The sequence below is a fragment of the Eurosta solidaginis genome, chromosome 2 (genome assembly GCF_040869045.1).
Source record: "Eurosta solidaginis isolate ZX-2024a chromosome 2, ASM4086904v1, whole genome shotgun sequence".
NCBI lineage: Eukaryota > Metazoa > Arthropoda > Insecta > Diptera > Tephritidae > Eurosta > Eurosta solidaginis.
In genome coordinates, this window is record NC_090320.1 from 116,903,709 (window position 1) to 116,919,807 (window position 16,099).

Below are 16,099 nucleotides of genomic sequence, written 5' to 3' on the forward strand. Positions count from 1 at the left end.
TCGGTTTAAAGAATGCTCCTGCAACATTTCAAAGGCTTATTAATTTTGTTCTGAAGGATTTGATAAATAAAATTTGTGTTGTATATTTAGATGATATACTTATTTTTTCAACTCGTTTCCTAGAGCATGTAAATGATATAAAAAAGGTTTTCCAAAAATTAAAGGAAGCAAATCTTCGAATTCAAATCAATATATGTAAATTCTTTGCAAAAGAAACATTGTATTTAGGACATGTCTTAACATCAGAAGGAGTTAAGCCAAATCCCGCTAAAATAGATCAAATTTTAAAACTTGAATTGCCGAAATCAGTTAAACAAATTAAATAATTTTTAAGTATAACAGGATATTATCGAAAATTTATTAAAGATTATTCAAAGGTAGCTTATCCGCTAATAAAGTATTTAAAAAAGGACATGAAGTTAGATTTAAACGATTCGAATTATATTAATGCTTTTGAAAAGTTGAAAAAATTACTAACGGAAGAACCAGTACTTAAGCATCCAAATTTTAATAAACCTTTTCAACTTATTACTGATGCAAGTGCTAACGCAATAGGTGCTGTTTTACAACAGAATCAACATCCTATATGTTATGCCAGTAGAACATTAAATGATCATGAAAAAAATTATTCAGTTACAGAAAAAGAACTTTTAGCAATTGTTTGGGCAACGGCTTATTTTAGACCATATCTTTATAGTACAAAATTTGAAATTTTATCAGATCATCAACCTTTACGATGGCTTTTCTTAAAATATCAAGGCAAAGCTATGAATCCAAGACTTTTTAGATGGCTAATAAAGTTAAGTGAATTTAATATAACACTCAATTATATTCAAGGTAAAGAAAATCAAGTAGCTGATTTTCTTAGTAGAATAGATGCAAATACAAATGAAATCAATGTGTTATCGATTTCTAGAGAATCATTATTTAATAATGTAAATGACGATTTAGAAACAATTAATTCTAAAGAAGATAATAGTAACATTTTTATAAAAATATTAGATACTGTAGTAAATAGATTTCAAGTACAAATAATATTGACAGATGATAAACGAAAAGAAAAAGAAATTAAACATAATAAAACAAAGATTTTTCTAAATTCTTTGGACTTAGAAAATAATTTTGAAAATATATTACGAAGAAATATTGATTAAGGTAAAATTGGAATATTTTGTGAATTAGATAATAGTAAATATAATGTTTTGAAAAATAAGATTATTGAAATGTACAAACATAATAAAAATATAAATTTTATTTTTTTTTGCTAAAGACGTTGAAACAGAAAAGGATGCTTACAAATATATACATAATTATCATAAAAATGAGACAGGACATACAGGAGTAGCTGAAAATTATGAGGGACTTAAAAGACTAATTTATATACCGAATTTGAAAGTTTTAGTCCATAAATATATTAATAACTATATGTTTGTAATAGGACGAAATACGATCGAAATCCAATTAAGAACAAATTTAAATTAACGGAAACACCAACTGATATTAAACAAATTGTACATATGGATATTTATACAAATTCTAAATCAAATTTTTTAACTTTTATTGATAGATTTTCTAAATTTGCAACAGCTTATTATTTAGAAGATAGGAATAATCAAACTATAATTGAAAAATTAAGACTTTATAAATCTCAACGTGGACATTTTCAGAAATTAATTTGTGATAATGAATTCAAAAGTATAAATATAAAACATTATTTGATGAATGAAAATTACGTTGAAAGTAGGAAACAAGGATTTATTAAAAATTATAAATAAATTAGACATGAACAAGAACCCAAATATAAATTTCACAAATTATATAACATTCACCCTTCGAATATAAAAAGGAAATTGAAATTTGAAGGCATTCTTAATACCAAAGAAATAGATAAAGGTTAATTAATTTTTAAATTTATGAATTTCAAATTTATTATTATTAATTGTTGTATTATAAACATATTTAATAGTTGATAAAATACAGGTGTATTTTAATTTAAATGAGGGAGAAGTTATATTATGATTAATTTTAATTGTAATTTTTAAGTTAATTATTACTATAAACTTTAAATAACTTTGTATGAGAAATGTTTTCTTATATTCATAAAAAAATGATTTTAGATTTTCATTTTATCTATCAAAAATTTTCTTTGTAAGAAATATTCTTGAAAAGAATAGCTTTAATAAACAAATATATAAAAATATATCTATAAATTTATTTTGCATGTGTATGAAACGCATGCATGTGCATGCATGCACACAAATGCGGCGTGAGTGTGGGTGGCTGGAAGTATTATTAAAACGTTAGGGAGGGGCGCCGTCAATCAAGTAAAAGTAAGGCATTGGGCCTAAAAATGCCGCCCCCTTGCGGTACGCAACCTCACAGTCCTCCAAGGATCACCGACCGTGACGAAGAGAAAGAAAATAAAAAACTTATAACTAATAATATCTAACTTAGCCTAACGACGGCCAGTCCGCCGGCTTGGCGGCACGCAAGATGGTTTGCCTAGTGTGCGAGCTTGGTTGCTGATGCCTCGGTCATTCGCCACTTTTCCCGTCATGATGAGAGGCCTGAGCCATGTTTACCTAAGGCTAGGGATTGAGAAAAGTAGTAAACAGATATACGGCATAGACGTCGGCGCCGAGAACAAGGTGGATAGGTGTGGAAGCGTAAAATTGTGGATCCGCCAGTCGGATATGCTCGTAAGGAGCTGCGACGCGGGGGTCGACGTGATAGGTTGGGCTGACGCGCTTGAAATCATGAACGCAATCTGCATGTGTTGTCACCGTCTTGCTCTGTCCATGCTTGCCCCTGAACCTAATAAAGCAGCCGGTTTCGCCGGCGGCGTTGATTGTCGGCAGTGCTAACTCTCGCGCCAGCCTGCGGTCGATCGTTGTGCGGGGGGAACATTCATCAATGAGTGCACGGATGAGATGTAAACCCCCCCGGCTTCCACCTTCACGACCGCAGTCGGCGCCAGAGTAGCCATTGGGCGAAGGGTTGGCCCGGCTGTAGTGCGTGCCGGAATGACCCCGTTCCGGAAGGAACGTTGTGATGTAGCTAGCGCGGCCGAGTGGCCAGTCTACCGTCCGGTTTTCTTCTTGAAGATTTCGTATAGCGCGTAGCTGGCGCGGCCGAGGGGCCAGTCTACGCTCTCGATGTATTCGTGGGCGTCGTTTCGTAGGTGGGCGGAAAGGCCGTGATTCCGCTCCACTTTTCTCTCGTCGCTCGTGGGCTAGTAGGGGTCGGAACGGCCGGGGGTCCAATCTCCTACTGTCTGATTGCACTGTATGGGTGCCCGCTCCACTCCCGGATGGTAGATGTTGCTCGTCGGTAAAGGCCGACTCGGACGCGCGGAGAAACAGCGCCTCATCCATCGTCCTGTCGTCCACCTCTTGCATCGGGGGGCATCCGCTCATACCCTTCTTCCTCTTCTTCCATGACCAGCTGGTTCCAGCTCTTCGGCGGCTCTGGCTCGGACGACAAGTCCTCCATCGACAGGTGCAGCATGGTATGATGGTTGCTGCCACATCTTCGGCACCTGCCCTGACTCGTGCAGTCTCGGGCACGATGCACCATCGACAGAAAGTTCTGGCAATAATTGACTTCAATAATTTCCCGCAGTCGTTGCAGTGGGGACTTAGCGCGGTATATCGGACACGACCTGATAGGATGTGCGCTTTGCATAAATGGCACGGCTTCGGGTAGCGGGCGGCCTGGCGCTCGGTCCTCTTTCGTAGCGAAGCGTAACGAGTCATTCTATTTAGAGAAGATGGAATAAATGAAGGGAACTCGTTGATTTATTATAACTATGTCACGCGTTCGGTGGCGAGTAGGCCCTAATTTTATTATAGAGATTTGGGAAATGTTATTAGCGCGTGCGTAGGGGAAATACAGCGGTAGCTCCCTAAGAACATATGCATTCAGCGCATGTTATGTGCATGGCCTCTTTAAATGGGCGCTATGTGTGTGGGTCTTTAGTGCCCTAATGTTATTATTGTTGTGTCACCCGGTAGCATTTTAGTTAGCCACGGGCACACTAGTGCTGCAGAAAAATGAGCATTTACGATTTTCGGTTCGCCCATTCTGGTACCGAACCGGGTAGAGAGTGTATTACGTGGGTTCTTTTGAGTCGTTGTTATTTGTGTTGTTGGTGCTAAAAACCAACAACTTTCCTGCCCGCCGCAAAAAAAATGTTTGGACTGCAAAATTTGTATGCCATATAAAGAAAAAGAGAAAAAAAGAAAAATGTTTGTTTTGGAAGGGGGGAGAAATTTATAAAGCGTATAATTTTTTATTTCTTGTATTGCCCTTCGATTATTTGTTCAAATTTTCTCCAGTTTAATTGACGGCATTTAGCAAATGACACGGATCCCGCAGTGTATTTGGCTCCGATACCGATTTGTCAGAAACGGGGTTTTTGGGTACCCGTTTGCATCTTTTATGCATCCCTAATATAATGTACATTTAAAAACTCGGCATATATATGGGGTATTCCATCCCATTTCGATCAATTTTGAACCCGACGCCTTTAGAATTGGCTGAAAGTTTTTCTTCTTTTTCTAGCTTACGCTTTTTCTAGCTTAAGAAAGACGTTTTTCAGAATTTTTTCAAATTTTTTCATCCAACTCAAAAAAAGTTATGAATTTAAAAAAAAAAACACCGTTTTTGTTTTCAAAATGCTATAACTTTTTCACAAATTGACCGTTTGGGATCTTCTTTTTTTTTAATTTGTTTTTAAATGAACTTTTCGGACAAAATCCAAAAAAATTTTTAAAGTTTTTTTTTGTAATTTTTCAGTTTTTCGAGGTTATTAGAATTTCGTCATTTTTTTTCTCATAAAAAACTTCAATCTATTCTGCAATCATCCCCACTAATCCCGGGCCGATTTTTTTTTTTTTTTATTTAATTGAAAAAAAACTTTAAACATTTTTAAAAAAAAAAAAGATCCCAAAATGTCAATTTTTGAAAAAGTTATAGCATTTTGAAAACAAAAACGGTGTTTTTTTTTAAATTCATATCTTTTTGTGAGTTGGATGAAAAAATTTGAAAAAATTCTGAAAAACGTCTTTCTTAAGCTAGAAAAAGCGTAAGCTAGAAAAAGAAGAAAAACGTTCAGCCAATTCTAAAGGGGTCGGGTTCAAAAGTGATCGAAATGGGATGGAATACCCCATATGTACATACGTTGGTATAAGTATATGGACAGTCAGTGCACGGACCTTACCGCATTGGTAGATTTACTAACTTTTCTGACCCATTTTAATTTTATACTACTACTACCACCGAGGCCCAAAATCTACCAATATTTCAGTATCTTCGCATTGAGAACAAATACTGTGATCAGTTTGTAAACGTATTTAATTGCTGAGCACTACCAACTAATATTAGGCGGTTACACTAACCACCCCAACGAAATTTGAACAAAGTTGTGCACAAATTCAAAACGGAAATAAGTTTGTTTATGAAATATATGTAGTAACTGAGAACGCAAATAATTTTCGCCGCTATTGTCATCTTTTTGCGTGTGTGAATACTTTTCCCAATAACATGCCGGAATAGGTTATTTTGTGGCAAGATTTAGGTTCATTGGAAAATTGTTGTGGTAGTTAGACGTTTTGGTATGTGATTTATTTGGTGATTTGTTTGTTTTACAATAAATTGGGAATTTTTTGGTACAAATATAAACTCCCAACTACCAACTTCTACTGCTATTTTCATTTCTTGTTTACCAGCGTTCCTTTTATAAAAAGTCCGCGCACTGGTATATGTATACCAGATATAAAAGTGAACATTCATACGCACAAAAGTGCAATTGAAAAATGTACATATGAATTGAAACGAACGGGACTACAATCGAAAGATTTTTTCCCGTTCTCATTCTTCTACTACAGCGCGTGGCTGTAGTACTATTATTGCGCATATTGTCCTAAAGAAAATGTAAGTATTTGGTGGAGCTTTTGAATTAATTTGATTACTAGTATATATTTCTTTATATTAATTAATTAATTTTTTCTTTCTTTTCAGGTTACTGGCGTGGATGGTGGTGACGATCCAGTCGATTGGCATGGGCACCGGGTTTTTTTGTTTTTTTTTTTTATGTTACCGGCATTGCAAAGGTGGTGCTCCAACTGCGGCGTTGGCCGCGCCGTCAGTTGCCACACTTTTGCAATGCCTATTGACGCAGATATTAATGGATTTTTTCTTTGCAGGTTCTATCATTCTGCAAGCAGGACCTACCAGATGAGAATAAAAATGCATAACGTAGTATATTGAGGCGCGGCAACCTCAACAACAGAAGCCACCGTGTGACATCCGTCAATGGGCAAATTATAGCACAATTTATGAAGTCAGACATTGCTCGTCCGTAGTAGCGGTTCAAGCAAAACTTATACCAACTGTAGAACTAATTAAGAAATTGCGTTTTATGCCACGAAAACGGCACTGGAGTGATTATTATATCACCAACAATCGTATTGTCGATGCAAACGTTTGGTGTGCTTAAAGAGCTAATGGCACATCACAATCACACTTATGGTTTAGTGATGGGTGGTTCTAATCGTCACGTAGAGGATGAACAACTAGGCAGGGGTATTAACATATTAGTAGCTACACCAGGTGGCTTGCTGGATCACTTGCAGAATTCACCTGATTTTCTATATGAAAACCTGCAGTGCTTGACACTTGACAAGGTGGACCGAGTATTAGAAATTGGATTTGAGGAAGAGGTGAAGCAAATTGTTAATTTGCTGCCAAAACGTCGCCAAACTATGCTGTTTTCAGCTACACAAACAGAAAAAATTCAAGCGCTTTCGAATTTGGCATTAAAAGGAGCCTTTCAATGTGGGTGTAAATGATCATAAAGAGGTAGCAACTGTTAGCGGCTTGGAACAAAGTTACATCGTGTGTCCTTCGGAAAAACGTTTACGTGTTGTTTTTACTTTTCTTAAAAAGCATCGTAGGAAGAAGATAATGGTAAATTTTTTTTTTGCATGTCTGTCAAATATCACGAATTATTTAATTCTATCGATTTACCGGTAGTGTATATACATGGTAAACAGAATCAAACAAAACGTACGACCACATTTTTCCAATCTTGCAACGCATCTGAGGGCGGTTTACTATGTACAGAGGTGGCTGCGCGTGGGACCGGCAGCTCCGGTCATGCTTTACTCTTGCTACGCCCAGAAGAATTGGGATTTTTGCGTTATTTAAAAGCAGCCAAAGTGCCACTCAATGAGTTTGAATTTATTGGTCGAAAATTGCAGATATTCAATTACAGTTGGAGAAACTTATTACCAACAATTATTTCCTCAATCAAGAAGAGCCAGCGTAGGCAATATCAAAGGATGAAAATAAAACCGAGTTTCATGATCCCATCGGCGATGAGGACAGAGATTTTGACTGTGAACCTTTTTCATCTTCGTCATCCGAGGATGGCCTTAATATCGGCAGTGAAGATAGTTGCATGGATATAGTTAATCAAAATTAAAAGAGCAAAGCAGTGCTGCTGGTAGGGAACATGAAACCGAGCATGGTAATGGAATTTGCAGACGCAACAGTGGATGTTTTGGAAGTAAAGCAAATCGATTTTCTCGATAATTATACATTAAAGTAACCAAAGATATTGCTTAAATTACTTTTAATTGGCGTGAATTAAGCACAATTTTTATTTAGGCGCAGCATCACCCTCCTTACACATTGCATGGCACTATACTTCATTTCTGCATAGCAGTGTTAAACAAATAATACTTAAATATTGCATTATAGCTGTAACGTGCGTGTGAAATTATGTCTGCAATTAGATGAAGTTTTATAACATCATCATTAGCGCTACTCCTAACATTAAACAACCGCATCGCGGATGCTGTAGAATTCACATTTGATTTAGCTGACAACTCGGAAGATTGCTTTTACGACGAAGTGAGACATAATACATCATGCTATCCATAGTTTCAAGTATCTGCCGGTGGAACTGCTGGAACCGAATGCGGCACGCTGTCAAATCGTTGTGTTTCACTTAAGGATGTCACTGATGAAGGTTTCCGCTTATTCACCAATTTTGGCAGTCCCAAGGCGTAAGATATTGCAAACAATCCAAATGTAGCAACGATACTATATTGGCTACCACTTCTTCGCCAAATTCGTATTGAAGATGCGGCCCAGAAGATGCCTCAAAAGGATTCCTTAGCATATTCTCATCAACGCCCACGTGCCTCACAAATCGGCGCTTTGGCTAGTGAACGAAGTACACGTATACCATCACGTGAATATGTGGATGCCAGAGATTGGCATGAAAGCAAAATTAGGACCAAATGGCCAAGTACCCTTACCCAATTGGGGCGGCTAACTAATACGGCAGCATACTATAGAATTTTGGCCAGGACAGACGGATAGATTACGTGATCGTATGCAATTTCGACGTGGTCCTGGATTTGAGAAGTAAATCGATGAAACACTTGTGAACAAAGGTTTAAATGGGTAGGTTTATGAGCGTTTGGCACCTTAGATAGATTTAGTAAGAGTTCAATTTTTATATTTTACTGAACTGTGAAGAAACTACTAAATACCTCATGTTTGTTATTCGTAGGTATTGAAGAAGCCATTTTGGAGCGTGTAGCCGATAAAGACAAGAATCAGCTGGGGGTTTTCGTCTGTACCTGGTGGACCATCTACCCTACAAGCCGTACAGTCGTCGTCTGACGGGTCTCAACATTCACAACGGCGTGCTGATCCCGGCTAGCAAACAAAAAGTATGCGAACGTGAGTAAATTTTAGTGCTTTTAGAAAGATTCGGCATAAATTTGTGTTTTAAATGGTAATTAATAACCCTCCAATGCTTGCGTGCAGGTCGCCGTCGCAACCGTAAATGTGGAGATGCTAGACGAAATGGAATTCCAAATCTTACTGAGCCCGAAGGACTTTCTCTGGAACGAAGCACCTTCAAAAACCTACTACTACTACTGCACCCGCTACATATTCGAGGTAACGTTTTCTAGACACAAAAAAATATATATAGCTCCCTAACAACTAAATTTGTACATCAAAATTGTGATCTAACGAGTGAAACAAAATGTTTCCAGTAGAAACTAACGAATTTTGAGAACCGGCATAGGCTGCACCATGATTCAATTACAAGGTGCTTGTTCTCCTTTGCCACTCCCAAATTAAAATCCGGACAGGTTGCTTTTATGAAGTAGAGAAAACTGGGAATACTTCAATCCCCTTTAGCAAAAATATGTAGCAGAAAAGCACCTTTAGTAGTACATTAGTAGTGATCATAATTTTGTAAATGCCAACATGTTTGGATGGAAATGATTCGTTTTCTACTAAAATATTTCGTGAATTGATAGGGATTTATATTCTTTCAGAATTTGTTTGAAGAGCGCCGTACGTTAGAATTTTGTTCCAAATACCCCAACCGAAAGTTCGTTTCAAAAAACCTCCCCATGTGAGCTAATGAAAAGCATTCTGAGATAAGGCGTTCTTTAATACGATTCCACGATAGGGCGTTTTTGTAGCAAATCCTGAAATAGGAAATTTTTCCTCCCTTTTTTAATATTTTAAGATAGGACGATTTTGAACAGCAGCCGCATTGAATCGAAAAAAATAAGGGGAAATGGCTTATTGTCTTAGAGCTTTATATTCTGTCCTTGCTGAGCCCGAAAGAATTTGTCAAAGTCAAGGACAGAAGAGTTGAATTTTTGTGCGGTCCTGGTAAACAGGGAGTAAAGTCCGTCCGGTCCTTTTTATTCTGAAATTTCGGAAAGCTTTTTTCCGTTAAGTATCCATGGAGGCGTTCCGGATAAACCGTTAATTTAGAATATTCAGAATACATTTTTTGATACTACCTCACGAGGTCCGAATATGCATAATATTCCAACTACAAACCGATTCTCCAAATTCTCAAATGGAGACGAATGTTCCCAACATACGGAATCAATGGAACAGAAGGTTGACTTTTAATACGCGCCCAAAAATATTTCTTAAATTTATTCAAAAAACAATGTTTCGACGCTGCATGCAGTCGGATAGCATTTATGCATGCATGCATTTCCTTGCACGCAAAATTAATGCGCTATTAAGCTGAATGCTTAGAATTTTAAAAATTATTTGAAAGTTTTGGGGGTTTTCATTCGAAGTTTGGAATAGTCAAGTGCTTTTCTTAAATATTCGGACTGGTTTAATTCGGATTTCTAAAATTATAAACCACTGTTAATATCTGGGGCAGATGAGTTTTCTCATCAGCGTTAGGCTTGCGATGGGCCTCGTTGCGCGCCAACGAGTGCAGCTGTTTTCTGTGGCAGATCGGTTCGCCCTTCTGCGGTAGGCTTTTCTGTTGTCCTCGTTATGGGATAACGAGTGAATTGGGGTCGCTTCTTGAAAATTGTAAATAAAATAGGCAGAAGGCCTTTATGTTCTGTGGCAGATAGCGGATCTGCGTTAGGGCTTTTCTGGTATCCTCGTTATGGGATAACGAGTGAGTGGTATGGTGTCCTCGTTCGGGGGAGCGAGTCGATTGTGGGATATTTTCTGGTGTCCTCGCTCTGGGTACGCGAGTGAATTTGGGTTTGTTTTGGGTCTCGATAGGAAGGTGGAGTTCGGAAGGGAGTGAAGGAGAGGAACGGAGGGATTGTTATGAGGAGCTATTGGCCTTCTATCAATCCGTCTCCTCCGTTGGGAGGAGGATCAGTTTGACCAATGGTCGTTTCACCTGACCCTTCTCTGTCAGAAGGTCAACTACACGTACTCGGTTATCTTCGCCGAGGTGTACCTTGACCACTCTACCCAGCCTGCATTCGTTGGGAGATATGTTGTCCTCTTTGAGGACAGCGAGATTTCCCACTTGTATATTTTGTTTGGGATACTTTCACTTCACACGCTTTTGAAGTTCGGATAAATATTCGGTTTTCCATCGCTTGCGGAAAGTATGATGGAGGGCTTTGAGTTTCTGCCACCGATTGATCATCGAGGCAGTGCTCTCACTAGCATCTGGTTCCGGCAGAGCTAGTAGGTGGCTGCCCGTTAGGAAATGTCCTGGGGTTAGTGGTTCCAGATCCGTTGGGTCATTCGACCCTGGACTGAGTGGGCGCGAGTTGAGGCACGCCTCAATCCTGCACAAAAGGGTTTGGAATTTCTCCATGGTGTACTTATGGGGAGGCGCGATCTTTTTGAGGTGACTTCTGAAGCTCTTCACACCCGCCGCCCATATGGGGAGCAGCGACGGGAAAAAATGCCAGCTCAATGCTTCATGACTGTACTTTGAGACTGTTTTGTCTCGGCTTTCTGCCAGGAAGGCTTTAAATTCGGATCGTAAAGATCTTGATGCTCCGACAAAGTTTGTACCATTGTCGGAGTAGATGTTTTTCGGGCATCCTCTTCTCGCGATAAAACGCGCAAAGGCTGCGAGAAAGCATGTGGTACTAAGGTCACTAGTGGCTTCTAAGTAGATGGCCTTAGTGGAGAAACAGACAATAAAGGCACCCGTAGCCTTTTGACAGTCGACATCCCCTACCGCGGTAGCTTTTGATGTCGAAAGGCCCCGCAAAGTCTACCCCGGTATTGGTGAACGCGCTGATAAAAGTAGTCCGTTCGCAGGGAAGGATACCCATAAGTTCGGACTGCGCCTGCTTTCGGTGAATAATGCAGGTTTTGCAATTGTGGATGATGGCTCTGATCATGGTCTTGACATTCGGTATCCAGTATTGGATTCGGATAACACGGACCATGAGCTGGTTCTCGCCATGAAGGGAATGAATCATGATGAGTCGTCATGACTGTAAGGCGAGACAGCCTACAATTGTAAGGCAAGATGATCGGATGACGCTCGTTGTATGACATGTCTTTTGAAGCCGCTAGACGCCTCCCTGTTCTAATAATATCATCTTTGTCGATGTAGGTTCCCTATTCAATATTCTGTACCGTAAAATTGTTTCTGGCAGACTCGTATTAATGCTTGAGTCGTTGCCTTAATCTTATCGGCTGAGATTATACACGACCTTTCGTGGAACATTGCTTTACTTTTAGGATGCGTTCATTTATAGAATCTCCTAACATAGGATAAAACTTTCAAAGCCCTGGGCAGATTTGAAAATCGGTCGAGAATATCGATTTGATCTACCCTTGTCGCGGCATATGTTTGTTCCCTCTTCTCCTCAACAGACGTTTTGTATTCGGTCTCTTGTGCTGGCCAGTGGGAATTGTCTTCTTGCAGCCAAGAAGGTCCCTGCCACCACAACGAATTGTTGACCAAATCTGATGCAAGTAGTCCTCTGCTTCCTAGATCCGCTGGATTAGATTCCGAGTCCACGTGAAGCCAGTCCTTGCCACCGACCATATCGATGATCTTAGTGATTCGGTGTGCGACGAAGGTTGACCAGGAACAGGGCGGCTTCCTTATCCATGCGAGTACGATGGTTGAATCCGTCCAGAGGTGAACTTTGGCTGGTCCCAAATGAATGTTTCAGAATATTGATTCCATGATTTCTGCGAGCAGCACGGCGCCGCAGAATTCTAAACGTGGTAGCGAGATGGTTTTCACTGGAGCTACTTTGGTTTTTGCTAAAAGTAAATGTATGAAAACCTGATCGTCTCTTTTCACGCGCATGTATACCGCTGCCGCATATGCTTTCTCGGAAGCGTTACAGAAGCCGTGGATTTCTATGTCGTCTTCCGGTGAAAAATTTACCCACCGCGGTATCCTAATGTTATCTATTTCGCTATAGTGTTGGGTGAAATTTTCCCACCGTTCTAACGTAGTTGGGGAGACAGTTTCGTCCCACCCGGTGCCCTCTAACCAGATATTCTGCATAAGTATTTTTGCCACTACGACCATTGTTGCAAGCCAGCCTAAAGGGTCGAAGAGTTTGGCTATAGCGGATAGGATTGCGCGTTTGATGATGTTCTGGCCATTCTCTAAAACTCCTGCTGTAAAGTAAAACATGTCTGAGTGCGCGTTCCATCGTATTCCGAGTGCCATCACCGAGCTAGCCTCTTCAAACGCTAGGAAGTCCTCGTTGAGCATATCCGTTTTGGGGATGTCCTGAAGGATTTCCTCACAATTTGATGTCCACTTGCGCAATGGAAAGCCATCCGAGTGTAATGCTTCGCGAATCTCGCTCTAATAGTTGACGCTTAATCGCCCCTCATTTCTGAAGAATTGTGAACATGCGCGCTTTGGGGACGGTCCTAGTTTAATATTCGCAGGGTAATCCTGCCTGAATGGCAGTGAAACTATATATCTTCCACTTTCATCACGTTTTGTTGTGTCTTTAAATAATTGTTCATAATACCTTTCTTCTTCATTAAGCATTTTATTTTTGGGGATATTTTCTATCTCCCAGAAAGCTTTTAATTGGTTGTCTAATGCAACCTCACTGTAAAATGATACGATGCTCTTCATTGGACTCGGCGCTACAATTCAACCGGTTAGTATCCAACCGAACACTGTCTCTTGGGCCAGAAGTGTATTAAGTACATTCTTTTTCAGACCGCTCATTATAATTTGGGGATATATGTCTCCACCAAGTGTGAGGTCTACATCTTCGTTGACGTAGAACCTCTTGTCTGCCAGAACCAAGTATGGGAATGCCTGCATAGTCATGGTGTTGATATGGCAGGATGGCAGATTCCCAGTAAGTTTGGCCAGAATCAGAACTGGAGTAGTCAAGCTGAAGCATGGATCTACTGGTTAACGTAATTCGTTGGTGGATGCCTCTCTAACTTGAGCAGATACTGCTTTGTGATGCCTGACACTTGGGCATGCACTCTTGTCTGCCAGAACCAAGTCTGGGAAGGCCTTCATAGTCATGGTGTTGATATGGCAGGATGACAGATTCCCAGTAAGTTTGTCTAGAATCAGTACTGGAGTAATCAAACTGAAGCATGGATCACATGGTGAACGTAATTCGTTGGTGGATGCCTCTCTAACTTGAGCAGATACTGCTTTGTGATGCCTGACACTTGGGCATGCATTTTCCTCGCCGGCAAATTGATTCTGCGTTTCAGTCTTTCTATCATGAAAGAACATTCAGACCCTGAATCAATTAATGCTCGCGCAGAGAGGTCGGTACCATTATAGTAAATGTGTACTCGAGCAGTTCCTAATAGCACACCTGTGCTGGAATTCGTATGACATGATGTCACATTCTTGTTCCCGTTTGAACCTGGCTTTTCTGATTCCTGTCTCGCTAATGCCTGTCTAGAAGTAGTGGGCCTATTATCGTAGGAATTTTGGGACGGGTTGTAAGTGGTGCTTTTCTGTAATGTATCCGCATGCAGGAGCGTATGATGACGAGAGTGGCACGTATTGCAGTTGTAGGAGCTGGTGCATCTGGTCACTGTGTGTCCTGGGGATAGACAATTTAGGCAACCATTTATGGATTTTATAAATTGAATCCTTTCTGGAAGGGTTAACTCGCAAAACCGTGAACAGTTTCGTAAACTGTGCTCTGCGGACTTGCACATTTTACACATTGCCTTTGACGTCGGTCTGGCTACCTTTGTTTGAAAGGCACCAAGTCTTTTCGTAGGGGCCTCTGTCGATTGTCGCGTCGCGTTTGGTTTTTGCACTTTCGAAGTGGCATGCCCTGTAAAACCAGACTCTGTTTCAAGTGTCTGAAACCGATTAGACAGTAATTTGTCCATATCCTGCCACTTAGATATGTCCATTTTATGATCTATACTTTGCTCCCATAGAGCCAACGTGCTCTGTGGTAACTTGGTTGAGCAGAGATAAGTCAGGATTGCATCCCAATTGGAAGTGTCAATTTTGTGGCATTTGAGGGACGAAATACAATTATTTATATCATTTTGTAGCTTTTTTATTGAACTGCCACACTCACTTTCTACCTTTTTTAAGTTAAATAAAATTTGGAGTTTTGTGTTAACTGGGATACGTTTGTTCTCGTATCTTTCACACAAGGTTTTCCAAGCCATCTCGAAACCTTAATTTGTGAGAGGGCATTTTTTAACGATTCTTTTGCTTCGCCCTACGTTTTGTTGTTGAGATGGAACAACTTTTCCACCCCTTTCAAGCTAGAATTTTTTATATAAATTGCCGTGAACAGGTCGCGAAAAGTTGGCCAAGGCAGATAATCCCCTTTAAAAACTTCCGTGTCGCAAGCAGGGAAGCGAATTTTATGCCCATGAGGTTCTTGCTCAGGGTTGACGTTCTTGTCCTCTTACTTGTATTTTTCTGCCTCAGCAGATATAGACGCTAAGCATCGCATGTAGATTGCGTACGCTGCTTTTTGCTTCTTTCTTATCGCCATAACGTCATCCCCTTACACCCAATCAGACCCCAGTAGTGAATCAAACGCAGACTTTATCTTCTTCCATAAGGACCGCAACTCTTCCTGTTGTATCGCAAGAGTGTGTTTGCTATGGTCGCTTTCCGGAATAAGGCTGTAATCTGTCTCAAACCCTGCGATTAATTCTGCTAACCGGATGTAGGTTTCCATGGTCTTGTTTACGTTTATTAACGAGAAAATTGCCGATTAGAAATAATGAGAATCTCCTGAATTAAGATACCTGGCCTAGTAGTGAATAAAAAACTTTTGAATTTCAACGTTTTATATTTATTACTTTTATTTCTGACTTTGTCAGAGTAGCGACAACGAAAAAGGGTTTGTTTTATGGACTTTTTGTCACAGCAGCGACAATAGCAAAAAGGTTTAATTTACAGACTTTTTGTCTCAGCGGCAACAACAAAAAAAGGTGACCACTCGCCACCTCCATAAATAATGGGTGTATTTTGAAAAAGTAAAAAAGAGCGTGCGATATTCGAAAATAAGCGCATGAAAAAAAAGTGTAAAAAGTGTTTAAAAAGTGAAGTGAGCACCAAATTAATTAAAATGTATTAATTTTGTACTTGCGATATACAAAAAAAACAACAACAAAACTGATATATTGAGGTTGCTTGAAAGTGAGGTTATGTTACCCTCTACCTTGTGTTGTGTCTGGAAAACCTTACCGCTGGTGGGGGGATAGACCAGATAATCACGAAATAAATTAATACACAAGTGATTTAAATTTGGAAAGCTAGTACAAGAAGGAAATAACTGGTGCTCACTAAAGTAAACTTCACTATTTACACCTTGTTTGA

At 39.7% G+C, this 16,099-nt stretch overlaps 2 pseudogenes; both read left to right on the top strand.

The window, feature by feature from the left end:
* The first annotated feature begins 413 nt into the window (after nucleotides 1–413).
* LOC137241618 (probable ATP-dependent RNA helicase pitchoune) lies at nucleotides 414–7,330 on the top strand (annotated as a pseudogene).
* A 186-nt stretch (nucleotides 7,331–7,516) lies between these two features.
* LOC137241620 (pyridoxine/pyridoxamine 5'-phosphate oxidase-like) lies at nucleotides 7,517–8,503 on the top strand (annotated as a pseudogene).
* Nucleotides 8,504–16,099: the final 7,596 nt, after the last annotated feature.